Below are 12,578 nucleotides of genomic sequence, written 5' to 3' on the forward strand. Positions count from 1 at the left end.
TCCCAACATTAACCCTGGCTCAGCTTCAGTCCTGTGGTCTGGGATGACACTGGAATGCTTGTGAACACCCAGAGAAGTTTCTAGTAGATGATACTTCTCTATAAATATAGTTTAGGCTGGGTTCTCATGGTTATGTGGTCCCTAGAGATGCCCAAAAGTGCACCAACGATAACATCGGAGGGCCGCCTGGCATGGCGACTGGATAATAGTGTTGAGTACTATATGTGGTATAAAAGTGAACATTCAGTGGAATAGTAATATTTTATTTCAGAAATTTGAGTTTCCTTACAATTTCAAAAGTTCCGCTGTGACGTAATTAATGTTTGGGAAAAGCATTTCACCAAGTTGACTGTACTATTTCTGCAGTACGCAGTATGTGTATTGGGTATGATATTGCAGCCTGGTCTTACTGATAATTTGTATTACATAACTTTAAAAAACACAAAATATATTTTATGTATGTTTAAGTAGATGCAGAATCGTACAATGTAGACGTATTTGCAACATTTAACGGTAGAATTATTATATTTTTACGGCTACAAAACGTAAAACACTTACAAATCTTTCATACCATAAAGATCGCTGTATAATTTCCTTTAAAGCATTTTATCGATAATGAAACCACCCTAAACCTACCCCAAACATTACCCTAAACCCAAACTAAAGCTTCTTGAGGTGCAATATTTGCATTCACACACGCAAGCGCTGGATTTAAACAACAGTTGCATCTAATTCAAAAGTGAACGTAAAATGCGAACTTCTGTGCATTTATAAGCCCCTCCCACCCGGTGAAACCGGTAAAACCGGGTTTGTCACGCGCTGATTAACCGGTGGGAAAATTCTGTCACCGCAACAACCCTACTGTAAAACTTGTCTTTGGCAGGGAAGTGTTTTCTCTTAATTGACAAGATAACTTGTTAATAAGTAAATAATTGACGTATTTGTCTTGTTAAGACTTCGATATTATGGGCCCTATCTTGCACCCAGCGCAATTGACTTTGTCAGTGACGGATGTATCATTCGTATTTTGCACCGGCGCACAGCGGGTTTTCCCTCCACAGACGCACGTCGGCAAACTAGGGAATAAACTTGCGCTCCCTGGGCGGTTCGGCGCAAAAAAAGAGGCGTGTTCTGGCGCAAACCATCCCTGATGCTATTTTGCAGTTTCAAAAAAGAATTGCGCCACTGACCAGAAAAAAAAAGTTTAAATTTAGTGGCGCGTTGTTCATTATGCTATTTTAAGGGCGCATGCTTGACCATAATGTATAGCGTGCACAACGCGCACACACTTTGCTTATCTAATCTACACAGATGCAACAGTCATTTTTGCAAATCATAAATTGTTACACTTAAAAATATTAATACACGAGATAAGGGGAATCATAGTGGTGAGCATTGTGGTGATAGTTTTTATTTATTGTGTGGCTGCGTTAAAAAATTCTCATGCAAATAACCATTAAAATATTTTCATAAGTTTGTTGTGTGGCTGTATTACGTTTATTTTATGTAAATAATAATTACAATGTTTTCATAAGAAACCTTAATGTATACGAACTTGATTTGTAAGAGTACTTTGGGGTTGGACCTTGCTTGCGTTCTTGGGTCCGATTTCAAAGCCCCCAAACCCTTTCAGCGGTGAGGGTGGACGCAGCGATGTCCTGTGCTGGCGTCAGGTCCTGAGGCAGATCCACCTCCCGTTACACGGCGTGCCCGATTTATGCTGGCAAGCTTGGGATTCCCCCGTCTCCTGACATCATTGTAGCGCTTGGCGCAACAATGGGGATGCCAGCTGATGAGACAATTGTGGCTATTTCCTCTCACGCCTGTTTAACCTACGCTGATTTGGGCGGGTTTCTCCTATCCCCATTCAAAACAACTTCTCTGTCTTTGACTGCTCTTACAAGAACGTGGGTCTCCTCGGCTGTGAACCGCTCCTGGCGTGCGCCTGGTAAATCCGTCATAATAATAGCAACCCGCCATGGAACTTGCGCCCTTGCGTTTAAAGGGAATGTTGGATAGCGTTCTGATTGGTTTATTTGACGTTACGCCCAAACCACACCTATAAAATAATGAACCTACTTCAGAACAACCCCTTATTGATTTGCGCCTGGTGCAAGAGTTATTTCTCCCGCCGGGAAAATAGCAACAGCGCCCAAGATCCGCCCACAAACTCACTTGCGCGTTGCGCTTACTTGCGTTTCAGATTGTTAAAATAGGGCCCATTATGTTTCAGTGTGAATAAAAACATGTAAATGTACCTGTGGTACAACCACACTTTACGAAAAAATACACATATTCACATGAGATTACGTTGAATATTGAGTATGTAAATTTAAAGATAACTCACTACATGCAAAACTAGAGCACCCTATAAAATACTCTCTCACAACCACAAATACAAAATATCTCATAACTCATTCATTTATAAGACTTTCAGACTCATTCTACAGTTTACAGTTTAGTTTACAATATATGATATGCCGGTGCTATATATAGCAAGCATTTTCCTATTCTGTGTAGTAAGACATTTGCAAGACTGTTAAAGGTACTTTGAATAATTTCACACATTCCTACCCGACAGTTAGTTCACTTATTATCTAACAGTAGTTGCAAAATAAAACAAAAATGGTTTATTTTGGAAAGAGCAGTGGAATAATAATTAGAGAGAAAATCCCCTTTGACATTTAATCTCAGTAGTCTGAAGGTTGTCTGGACTCATAGCTGGTGTTCAGATGCATCGGTTCATGTGAGGTGACAGACAGGGTGTTGAGCTCCAACAGATAGCAGATGTGTTTTAACCTCTTCCAGACACACAGCAGTCAATGTCACAGACTGAGAGCAATAAACTGACAGGACACAGCGGTGGACAGCAGGACTCAATACAGCGCACACACATGCGTTTCAACAGGATGACATATTTCACCTGAACATAAAAACCAAACTGCTTAAACCAGCTGGAGATGAGTTACTGCTCTTAGTTGATCTCAAAGTCTTCCTCCTTTTAACAGACCAGATCAACATGATCAATGCTCAAGACCAACAACACAGATAAGCTGCTTTAAAGTGTTTTTCAAATGAGAGGTTTTACAGTCAAATGGAAGTTATGATGGTATGGTATGTGTTCAGGTCATGTGACAGAGAGCCTTAGATCTGGGTGTGGAATGTGAAGCCATGCTGCTACAAAATGATCAACTTGATTTAAAGACAACATTCAGACTATCTGGATCATATTACCTAAATCTACAGTACTGTGCAAAAGTCTTAGGACACCACCACCAGACTTGTTGTTTGAGAAGTCTTAATGTTCATCAATATATTTTTTTTAATATATTATATTGAGATAGAAACAGAAAATACAGGAAATATGTACAAAAAAAACCCTCTCTTGGCACTAAACACATCTTGAGCGTTTTGAGCAGAATAAAGTAACAAGACAAATTTCTTTAAAATTATACATGAGGATTTAATTTTATTTAGGTTTAAGAGATGTACCTGCTATTGCTCAAGTGGAAGAGGAGTTTACCCTAAAAAATGTATTTTCTGGTTGTATTCTTATAAAAAGAATGAGAAACAATTATATATGATCACTATAACATTGCATAAAAACAAATATAATTCTGGAATGGTGGCCTTAGACTTTTGCACAGTACTGTATGTGTTGATGTTGACATACAAACACACTGGTGTTTAGGATTGGGGTTAGAATTGGGGTAAGGAGGTAGGGATGGCATTACGTCTATGAGTGTCCTTACAAAGATAACTATACAAACGTGTGTGTGTGTGCGGGCATGTGTGTGCGTGCACACGTGTGATTGATAAAAGCGAGCCTGGACAGCCCACCACACATTTTTCATTAAGAGATCAAAGGATCTGTCTCTCTTAAAATGCGTGTTTCCTTCTCTTCCTGTCACGTGACCTTACACACGTCTGTTAAACTTAACCAATTAACCAATAACAAGGCATCCCCTGTAGCACAGTACATCATATACACTACCTTCAGAAAGAATTCACAAACTTTTATTTTTCTTCTAGTACACCATCAGACTCGGTCTGGAGCAGATCAGAATACTGGCCTTCTTTTTTGAATCATGACTTCATAGTTGACCAAACATGAATTTACTTATAAGTACATAAGCATGCACCTGTGACCTGACATACTTTCAAAAATACGATCTAACTGTGTGTCGTGCAGAAGTAATATGTGACTGATTGACAAATTTAATCCTGTGTGGTGGATACTTGTGCATCTATTTGTTTCAGCAGCAGACTGCAGGCCAACGATTCACTTGACTGTGTCCGATGTGCCAGTTAACATTTAAGCAAGTAATGAGTGTATTTACATAAATATTTCATTTCAGACTTCACAAAAAGTAAGCCTTTTATTTAAATCAAATAAGAATTTGTGTGCATTGGAAAACAAAAAACTTAACCTATATAAAGAATTGTGCACAGTAGCACTTTTCAGTTCTCCACCACTTCTTTCCAAAGGCCATTGTGTACAAATCTCATATGAGATAATCAGGTCAGGGACTAATATTACACTGTAAAAAATAAAAAGTTGACTCAACTCAAAATTTCGAGGCAACTTGCTGCACAGCATTTTTGAGTTTACTCAACTTTTGAAAAAGTTGTTCACTCAATTAGAATCACTGAGTTAAGTCAAAGTTCTCTTTTTGTTCAGCCAACTCAGTTTTGTTAGTTAACTGGACTTAATTTCTTTTTGAAACAACTCAATGAAAGTTCTCTATTTGTTCAGCCAACTCAGTTTTGTTAGTTAACTGGACTTAATTTCTTTTTGAAACAACTCAATAAAAGTTCTCTATTGGTTCAGCCAACTCAGTTTTGTTAGTTAACTGGACTTAATTCCTTTTTTGACACAACTCAAATTATGTTATGTGAACTTTTTCTGTTCTAGTTTGCATTTACACAGTCTTGTAAAATAAAACCAAATGCTTGCTTCAAGTTTTGTTTACTTTGAACATTCTGTAAAGAAATAAAAACAAGGTCAAATAAGTGTCATACTTCCTAACAGAAAAAATATGAGTGTCAATATAATAAAAATAAAGAAATACTGGAAAATGTCAAAATCAATAATACAAATTAAAAACATAAAAACTAAAGATAAATGTATCCCTTTTCACATGTAAAAGCTTTGACTCTATTCCTTAGAATGCTTAAAACATCAAAACATCAATGAACATGTAAACGTTGCAGTTCAACACTGGATGGTCAGTCCACCTTTTGAAATGTAAAATTAAATTAAAATTTTTCTAACAAAAATACACTTTTGTATAAAATATTTGTAAAAAAAGTACAAACACAAATTACAATACAAATAAAATTACAATAAATAATCTGAAAATGAAAAATAAGCATACAAATAAACAAAACAATTAAAATGACATTGTAAGACTTCAAAGTTACATTTCAAAAACTTTAATATTAATGTCCTAATGTTAAAATCTTAGTCTTAATCTTAGTTTAATTAAAAAGATGCTCACAACTAAATTAACAGTTCTCAGCAATAATACCCTTGTAGAGCAAATGTGTCAATGTGCATATCACAACAAAAAATCATCACAATGTCATTAAAGGAGCATTTCACCCATAGAAACATTGATCTTTATTGAAAGTGTGTCATATTTGTAGTCAAAATGTAACATACATTTAGAATTTGGTGCCTATCTGACCGAGAAAAGGAGTGTTTGTAGTCTCACCCCCTCAACAAAGATATTGGACTTCCTTCTTTCAATGATGCAAAATGATGATTTTTACATCATTGAAAGAAGGAAGTGCAACACTGAAATCTGTATTTCTCCTGTCTCAGTGGCAACCGAGGAAATGATGCACGACCATTCAAAAACATGACTGGGGTTCTAACTATACAAGGCTTAATGCAAATGGGTGAAGTGTCCCTTTAAACAGTCTTAAAACATACCTGAACATGGGTAAACAATTCACAACAATTCAACAATCTGTTTTACCTTTTAACATACTCTGTTCCAACTTCAATTCACACAATTTAACTTTCACAGCAAGAGTTTTGTTTTTAAGGACTGTACCCTCGCAGAGCACTGAGTCCCCATTTCCATGAACACCTTCTCAATTACTTCAAAAGTATATTTCAGTTCTTTGGGGTATTCAAAATTCAAGGCAAAGACAAGGCCAAACAGGTATGAAACCGCAGATGGAAGGTCTGGAATGTCCTTCAGAACAATTGCCTCCTCCAAAACAATCGCAAAGTTTTGAAAGGTTGGCAATTCGCTAGAGGCGACATCATCCTCAGTTATCGCCAGAATTCCCATTTTTATCCCTCTGGTCTGTCTGTCTATTGGCGATGTGTCCTAATGAAACAACAAATACATCATTATCAGCTGATATCAGTTTTATAACTTTATTCTGAAAAACAACTAATTATATGAAACAACCAGATATTATAAGTTTAGTGTGGATGGTTTATGAAGATTTGTTTATCTTGGATGTGGTTAAGATGTGGAGGCAAATGCAATGTACATTAGGGCTGTCAAATTTTAATTCGAATTTCGAATATTCGTCGAATGTAAAAAATATGCATATTCGAACGTAAAACTTTGCATTCGAATTTGACCCGTGTCAGGAAGCTCACGCAACGTGATATAATGCATAACTGACGCGGATTGTTATACAGAGCGTTAGCGGCTCAGCCAACTATGCGGAGCAAGCCAGCAATATTCATTTGAAAAATAGCAAGAAAAGACAGTGGGGATTACGAGTCGGACAGAACACATATTAAAAGGCTGTGTGATGCTTCTTTGGTTTTTGGAGCATCAACTGGAATTCAACCGCAAAGTGAAACTAACTGAGATGAATTATTGTCGTCTGCTTCAAAATGCAGTTTTAAAGTTTAAAATAACTGATCAACACGAAAGTGCCATAATACAGCTGCTTGTTTAGCAACATTAAAACCATATGTGCATCTACAGAGTCCACACCGCATATGAGAGAGTTGCAATGTAACGCCACGGTGGCTTTATTTTAACTGACTGGAAACTTGACTTTCACCTGGACATTTAATAATATGCAAGTTTTTCATCAACATTATCTGCGTGAAATATAAACATGATGATCATCTGCCAACTCGACTGTTTCAGCACGTCCTCTATTAATTACGGAGAGTCGCTGCTTTATTAACGGCTTCGCTCTGCGCGTAAGTTAAACATTTCTGTTCTGTACTTTATTACTCGCTTATATTTCTACATATTTTCAACCAAGGAACACACAAAATATTATATAAGTTGTTGTGAAAAGCGTTTAAGCTCGACCAAATTTAAATGACTAATGATCTTTCCCACTTATTTTGGCTTAAATAAAGATTAATTCGTTTTCATACTTTATTAGAAACACGTTAATTTATCTACTTATATAAAATGCCATATATTAATATGCATTGTCTATGTATGGCATTCGTTTTGTACATTTACAGGTGCACAACTATACTGGTTAATTTTGATTTCATTAGTAGTGTTTATAACATTCGTTTTAACAAAAAATAAGCTGTGCATGATTATATTATTGGGGCTTTGTGCTGCGCCCTCTTGTGGGCTTTTAGGAGTATGTTCTCCAAGATAAAGTAGGTCTTTATAATTCGAATATAATTCGAATTTTATTATTTTTCAAGGACGAATTTCGAATGTACTTGTTCAGCCATTTTGACAGCCCTAATGTACATAATCAACTATCATGTTGTATGTTAAAGTTTTGGTTCCAATTGACCTATATTGTAGGAACAAAACACCTACCTAACATACTTTAAATATCACGCGCGCACGCACGCACACTAAAAGTTTGCATATTATTTTACTAATACTAATTTACATTTAATTGCATTATTTATCCTTTGCAGAATGCAAGTGAATGATGACCATCAGTGAGCCTGTCATTAAACATAATTATAAAGTATTATATTAGTTTTCTGTGATGCAATAAACATTAAGTCAAGTTTATGTGACAAATCGCACATTATTTCTAATAACTGTGTTAGATATAGCCAAGATTTAAAAACATTATGTTAGATTTGCAAGATATAAAACCGGGAATGTGACACATTTTCTCCTTGATGATCTTTCATACAAACTTGCTTTAAAATAAGCTTGCCCAGTGACATTACATTACTTTAACACGACTTCAGTTTCAAAACACACAGAATAAAGATACTTACTTTGTTTAAACGATGAAGTTTGTCGCGATCTCGTGCTGCACGTTTTACTGAAGATCAAAATGCCACCATTCCACGTGAGCTCCAACAGAGTTTTCTGTGATGCAATAAACATTAAGTCAAGTTTATGTGACAAATCGCACATTATTTCTAATAACTGTGTTAGATATAGCCAAGATTTAAAAACATTACGTTAGATTTGCAAGATATAAAACCGAGAATGTGACATATTTTCTCCTTGATGATCTTTCATACAAACTTGCTTTAAAATAAGCTTGCCCAGTGACATTACATTACTTTAACACGACTTCAGTTTCAAAACACACAGAATAAAGATACTTACTTTAAACGATGAAGTTTGTCGCGATCTCGTGCTGCACGTTTTACTGAAGATCAAAATGCCACCATTCCACGTGAGCTCCAACAGAGTTTTCTGTGATGCAATAAACATTACGTTAAGTTTATGTGACAAATCGCACATTATTTCCAATAACTGTGTTGGATATAGCCAAGATTTAAAAACATTACGTTAGATTTGCAAGATATAAAACCGGGAATGTGACACATTTTCTCCTTGATGATCTTTCATACAAACTTGCTTTAAAATAAGCTTGCCCAGTGACATTACATTACTTTAACACGACTTCAGTTTCAAAATACACAGAATAAAGATGCTTACTTTAAACGATGAAGTTTGTTGCAAACTCGTGCTGCACGTTTTACTGAAGATCAAAATGCCACCATTCCACGTGAGCTCCAACAGAGTTTTCTGTGATGCAATAAACATTAAGTCAAGTTTATGTGACAAATCGCACATTATTTCTAATAACTGTGTTAGATATAGCCAAGATTTAAAAACATTACGTTAGATTTGCAAGATATAAAACCGAGAATGTGACATATTTTCTCCTTGATGATCTTTCATACAAACTTGCTTTAAAATAAGCTTGCCCAGTGACATTACATTACTTTAACACGACTTCAGTTTCAAAACACACAGAATAAAGATACTTACTTTAAACGATGAAGTTTGTCGCGATCTCGTGCTGCACGTTTTACTGAAGATCAAAATGCCACCATTCCACGTGAGCTCCAACAGAGTTTTCTGTGATGCAATAAACATTACGTTAAGTTTATGTGACAAATCGCACATTATTTCCAATAACTGTGTTGGATATAGCCAAGATTTAAAAACATTACGTTAGATTTGCAAGATATAAAACCGGGAATGTGACTCATTTTCTCCTTGATGATCTTTCATACAAACTTGCTTTAAAATAAGCTTGCCCAGTGACATTACATTACTTTAACACGACTTCAGTTTCAAAATACACAGAATAAAGATGCTTACTTTAAACGATGAAGTTTGTTGCAAACTCGTGCTGCACGTTTTACTGAAGATCAAAATGCCACCATTCCACGTGAGCTCCAACAGAGTTTTCTGTGATGCAATAAACATTAAGTCAAGTTTATGTGACAAATCGCACATTATTTCTAATAACTGTGTTAGATATAGCCAAGATTTAAAAACATTACGTTAGATTTGCAAGATATAAAACCGGGATTGCGACAGTTTCTCCTTGATTAGCTCTTTCATGCAAACTTGCTTTAAAATACGTTGACGTTAGCCCAGTGACATTAACGTTACATTTATTAAATAGGACTTCAGTTTCAAAACACACAGAATAAAGATACTTACTTCTAACGATGAAATTTGAGAAGATTAACGTTACGTTTGTCCTGTTCGTGCAAGGCGCTATCATTCCACGTGAGCTGCAATGACGTTTTTATGATGTAAAACAACACAATTACATTTTGAGTTAAGTCTATGAGACGAATCGCACATTATTTCCAATAACTGTGTTGGATATAGCGAGGATTTGAAAACATTAAGTTTAAGATTTGCAAGATATAAAACCGGTATTCCAACATATTTTCTCCTTGATTAGTTATTTCATGAAAACTTGCTTTAAAATAAGATTGCACAGCGCTATTACATTACTTAAATTCAGTTTCAAATACACAGAAAAATATACTTACTTTAAACGATGAAGTTTGGCGCTATTCCACAATCCACATGAGCTCCAACGTCCACATAGGCTACAGTGCGCATGCGCCAACAACCAAAAACAACTTGTGTGCTTTTAAACTTGCATGTGTATATCCAGTCAACGGTTAAATGTAAGTTGGTTATACAATTTTTGAACCAACTTATTCCCACTTGTTAAGTCAACTTTTTTTTGTTTTATTGTCCAGTTAACTAATAAAAAATAGTTGTTTAAACTTTTTGCGAGTTGGATTTTTTACAGTGTAACATTACTGTATAAATAACTTTATATTTATGTTGAACATAAGTCTGTAAAATATTTATTTGCTAATGATGGTAATTTTATGCAAATTTGTGCTCCGGGGTTGCAACCGGGTCCTGGAAAAAAATGTGTATAATAGCAACGTAATACCTGATGTAGCTTCATCAGGTGTTTAACCTTTAAGAACCGACTTCTGATGACCTTAATCGTTTCCACTTTTATACCCGCCCGCACTTTCTCTCTTTCTCTCTCTGTCTACCAGCACATTAGCATTCACATAGGATTGTTGTCATTAGGTTTTTAGCCTACTTTTAAAGAATATCGTCGCTGCCCGATGAAACTCACGTATGTCCAAAACGGTTACTTTTCAGGAAGAGAAAAAAACACCATATTTCAAAAGCAGTTGAATGTAGCGTTGTCATACTTGGTACGGCATCTTTGCATGTAACCATATTCTTTCCAGTGTAATGATATAATCCACATTTGACCAAAATTGAGTTTAAATGGACATACGTGCATATTTTACAGTAACGGCCAAGTCGCGTTTCATATTGACAGATGAATGCGCTCAGTTTATTAAATGGCCTACGTCTTAGTTTATTAAATACGCTTAGTTTATTTAATATTAATTATACATTTATTAAATGTCTCTTGCAAACTATGAAGGGACAATGAATCAATACACTGACATGGTAATGTTAGACAGATACTTTGTTTGCACAGTCCTACCGTAATTTTGTCACTCCTAGACGTACGTCTGGCGTCAGGGGGGAAACGTTTACCTCGATGAAGGAAAGTCATTGTCTCACCAGGCTATGTTCATTCGACTATCCAGTGCTGAGCTTCGATTAAACTTCACGAGACCGGCGAGATGCTTCCATAGGGCTGAAGATACGCGCCGTGATTGACAGCTTTGACACCAAATGGATATACGTGAAAATCAGATGACGTGATTTCACAACTTTTCATTGGCCATTTAGGTATGTGAAGAATACTGGATACGGAAATGAACCTGGACATTCAATCCGTCGAAAAATCTCAAAATCGGCAAAATGGACATACGTGGTTTTCATCGGACAGTGACGATATGCAAATGTACACTGCAAATCCGAATACATGTCACTACGTGAAAACTTTCAACTCTGTGACATCACAAATTACTAAAAAGTCTTCTGGAAAACAAATACATAATTATCCAGCGATAGCAGCACCATGATGAAAATAAACTCTTACTGCAGTAACCATAGTTCAACTGGTACACTTTAAACGTAGGTTCGGGAGGAACCCTAACATTGAGTCATGTGTCAATCACCATTAAAAGGATTACTCTGGATGACTCCGGTCAGTGGCAATTCCTCCAGCAATTCTTCCAGCATTCCTCTTCTACTCAATCTCCTCCTTTATTGCTTAATTTTTTTTCAGTTATGTTACTTAAAGTGGGGACTCAAGCTCGGTCTCAGGTTCAAGCTGCCTTCGAAGACAGTAAGCCAAGTTCGTTTCCTGTTAATTATGAAGACTGAATGAGCTGGCAAAGTCGTGAAACAATGAAAGTAAAAGCAATTCACCAACATATGGTTCTAAACTCACTTCTAACTTTCTTCATGAATGGTTCTTTGATCTTTACTTCCGTTTAAAACATTATACATTTCACAAAGTAGTATTTTCAGCACTAACAGCCACTAAAAATAAGTAATAGAGCAGGTATGTGCAACACACACAGCACCCCCCTTCCTGGTCTGCGAAAAATTTTCAAGCTGAAACTGGTCCACAGTGTATAAAAGGTTGGGGACCCCTGCTCTAAGGGATTTTTGCGAGCAAATTCATTAACGTTGCACATTCTTTGCTATGCATCTTGCATGTGATTTCATGCGGAGTTGCTTGACGTAGCAAAAAATGTGCTGTATTTGATGCAAAACTAACTACACTTAATAATAATAATAACTTTATAAAACAGAGTTTCATACATTTTTTGACATAGACAACATTTTTTAAGTACGTGTTATTTGGCAACATGCATGAGCAAATCTAAAAAATAAAAATTTTTATTTCTTTGTTTTTCCGTGCTTGACAAATCT

General features: G+C 36.0%; 2 long non-coding RNA genes across 2 annotated transcripts; both read right to left on the bottom strand.

The window, feature by feature from the left end:
- Positions 1–4,961: 4,961 nt before the first annotated feature.
- Positions 4,962–9,022, bottom strand: LOC135770535 (uncharacterized). Its single transcript, XR_010542679.2, has 4 exons — positions 8,874–9,022; positions 8,538–8,627; positions 8,198–8,291; positions 4,962–6,344 (listed from the first exon to the last, which is right to left on the bottom strand). It is a non-coding gene; the product is annotated as an uncharacterized lncRNA (long non-coding RNA).
- A 187-nt stretch (positions 9,023–9,209) lies between these two features.
- On the bottom strand, positions 9,210–10,477 carry LOC135770536 (uncharacterized). The gene is made up of 2 exons (XR_010542680.2): positions 9,546–10,477; positions 9,210–9,299 (listed from the first exon to the last, which is right to left on the bottom strand). It is a non-coding gene; the product is annotated as an uncharacterized lncRNA (long non-coding RNA).
- Between the last annotated feature and the right edge of the window lie 2,101 nt (positions 10,478–12,578).

The sequence above is a fragment of the Paramisgurnus dabryanus genome, chromosome 8, assembly GCF_030506205.2.
Source record: "Paramisgurnus dabryanus chromosome 8, PD_genome_1.1, whole genome shotgun sequence".
Taxonomy (NCBI): Eukaryota; Metazoa; Chordata; class Actinopteri; order Cypriniformes; family Cobitidae; genus Paramisgurnus; species Paramisgurnus dabryanus.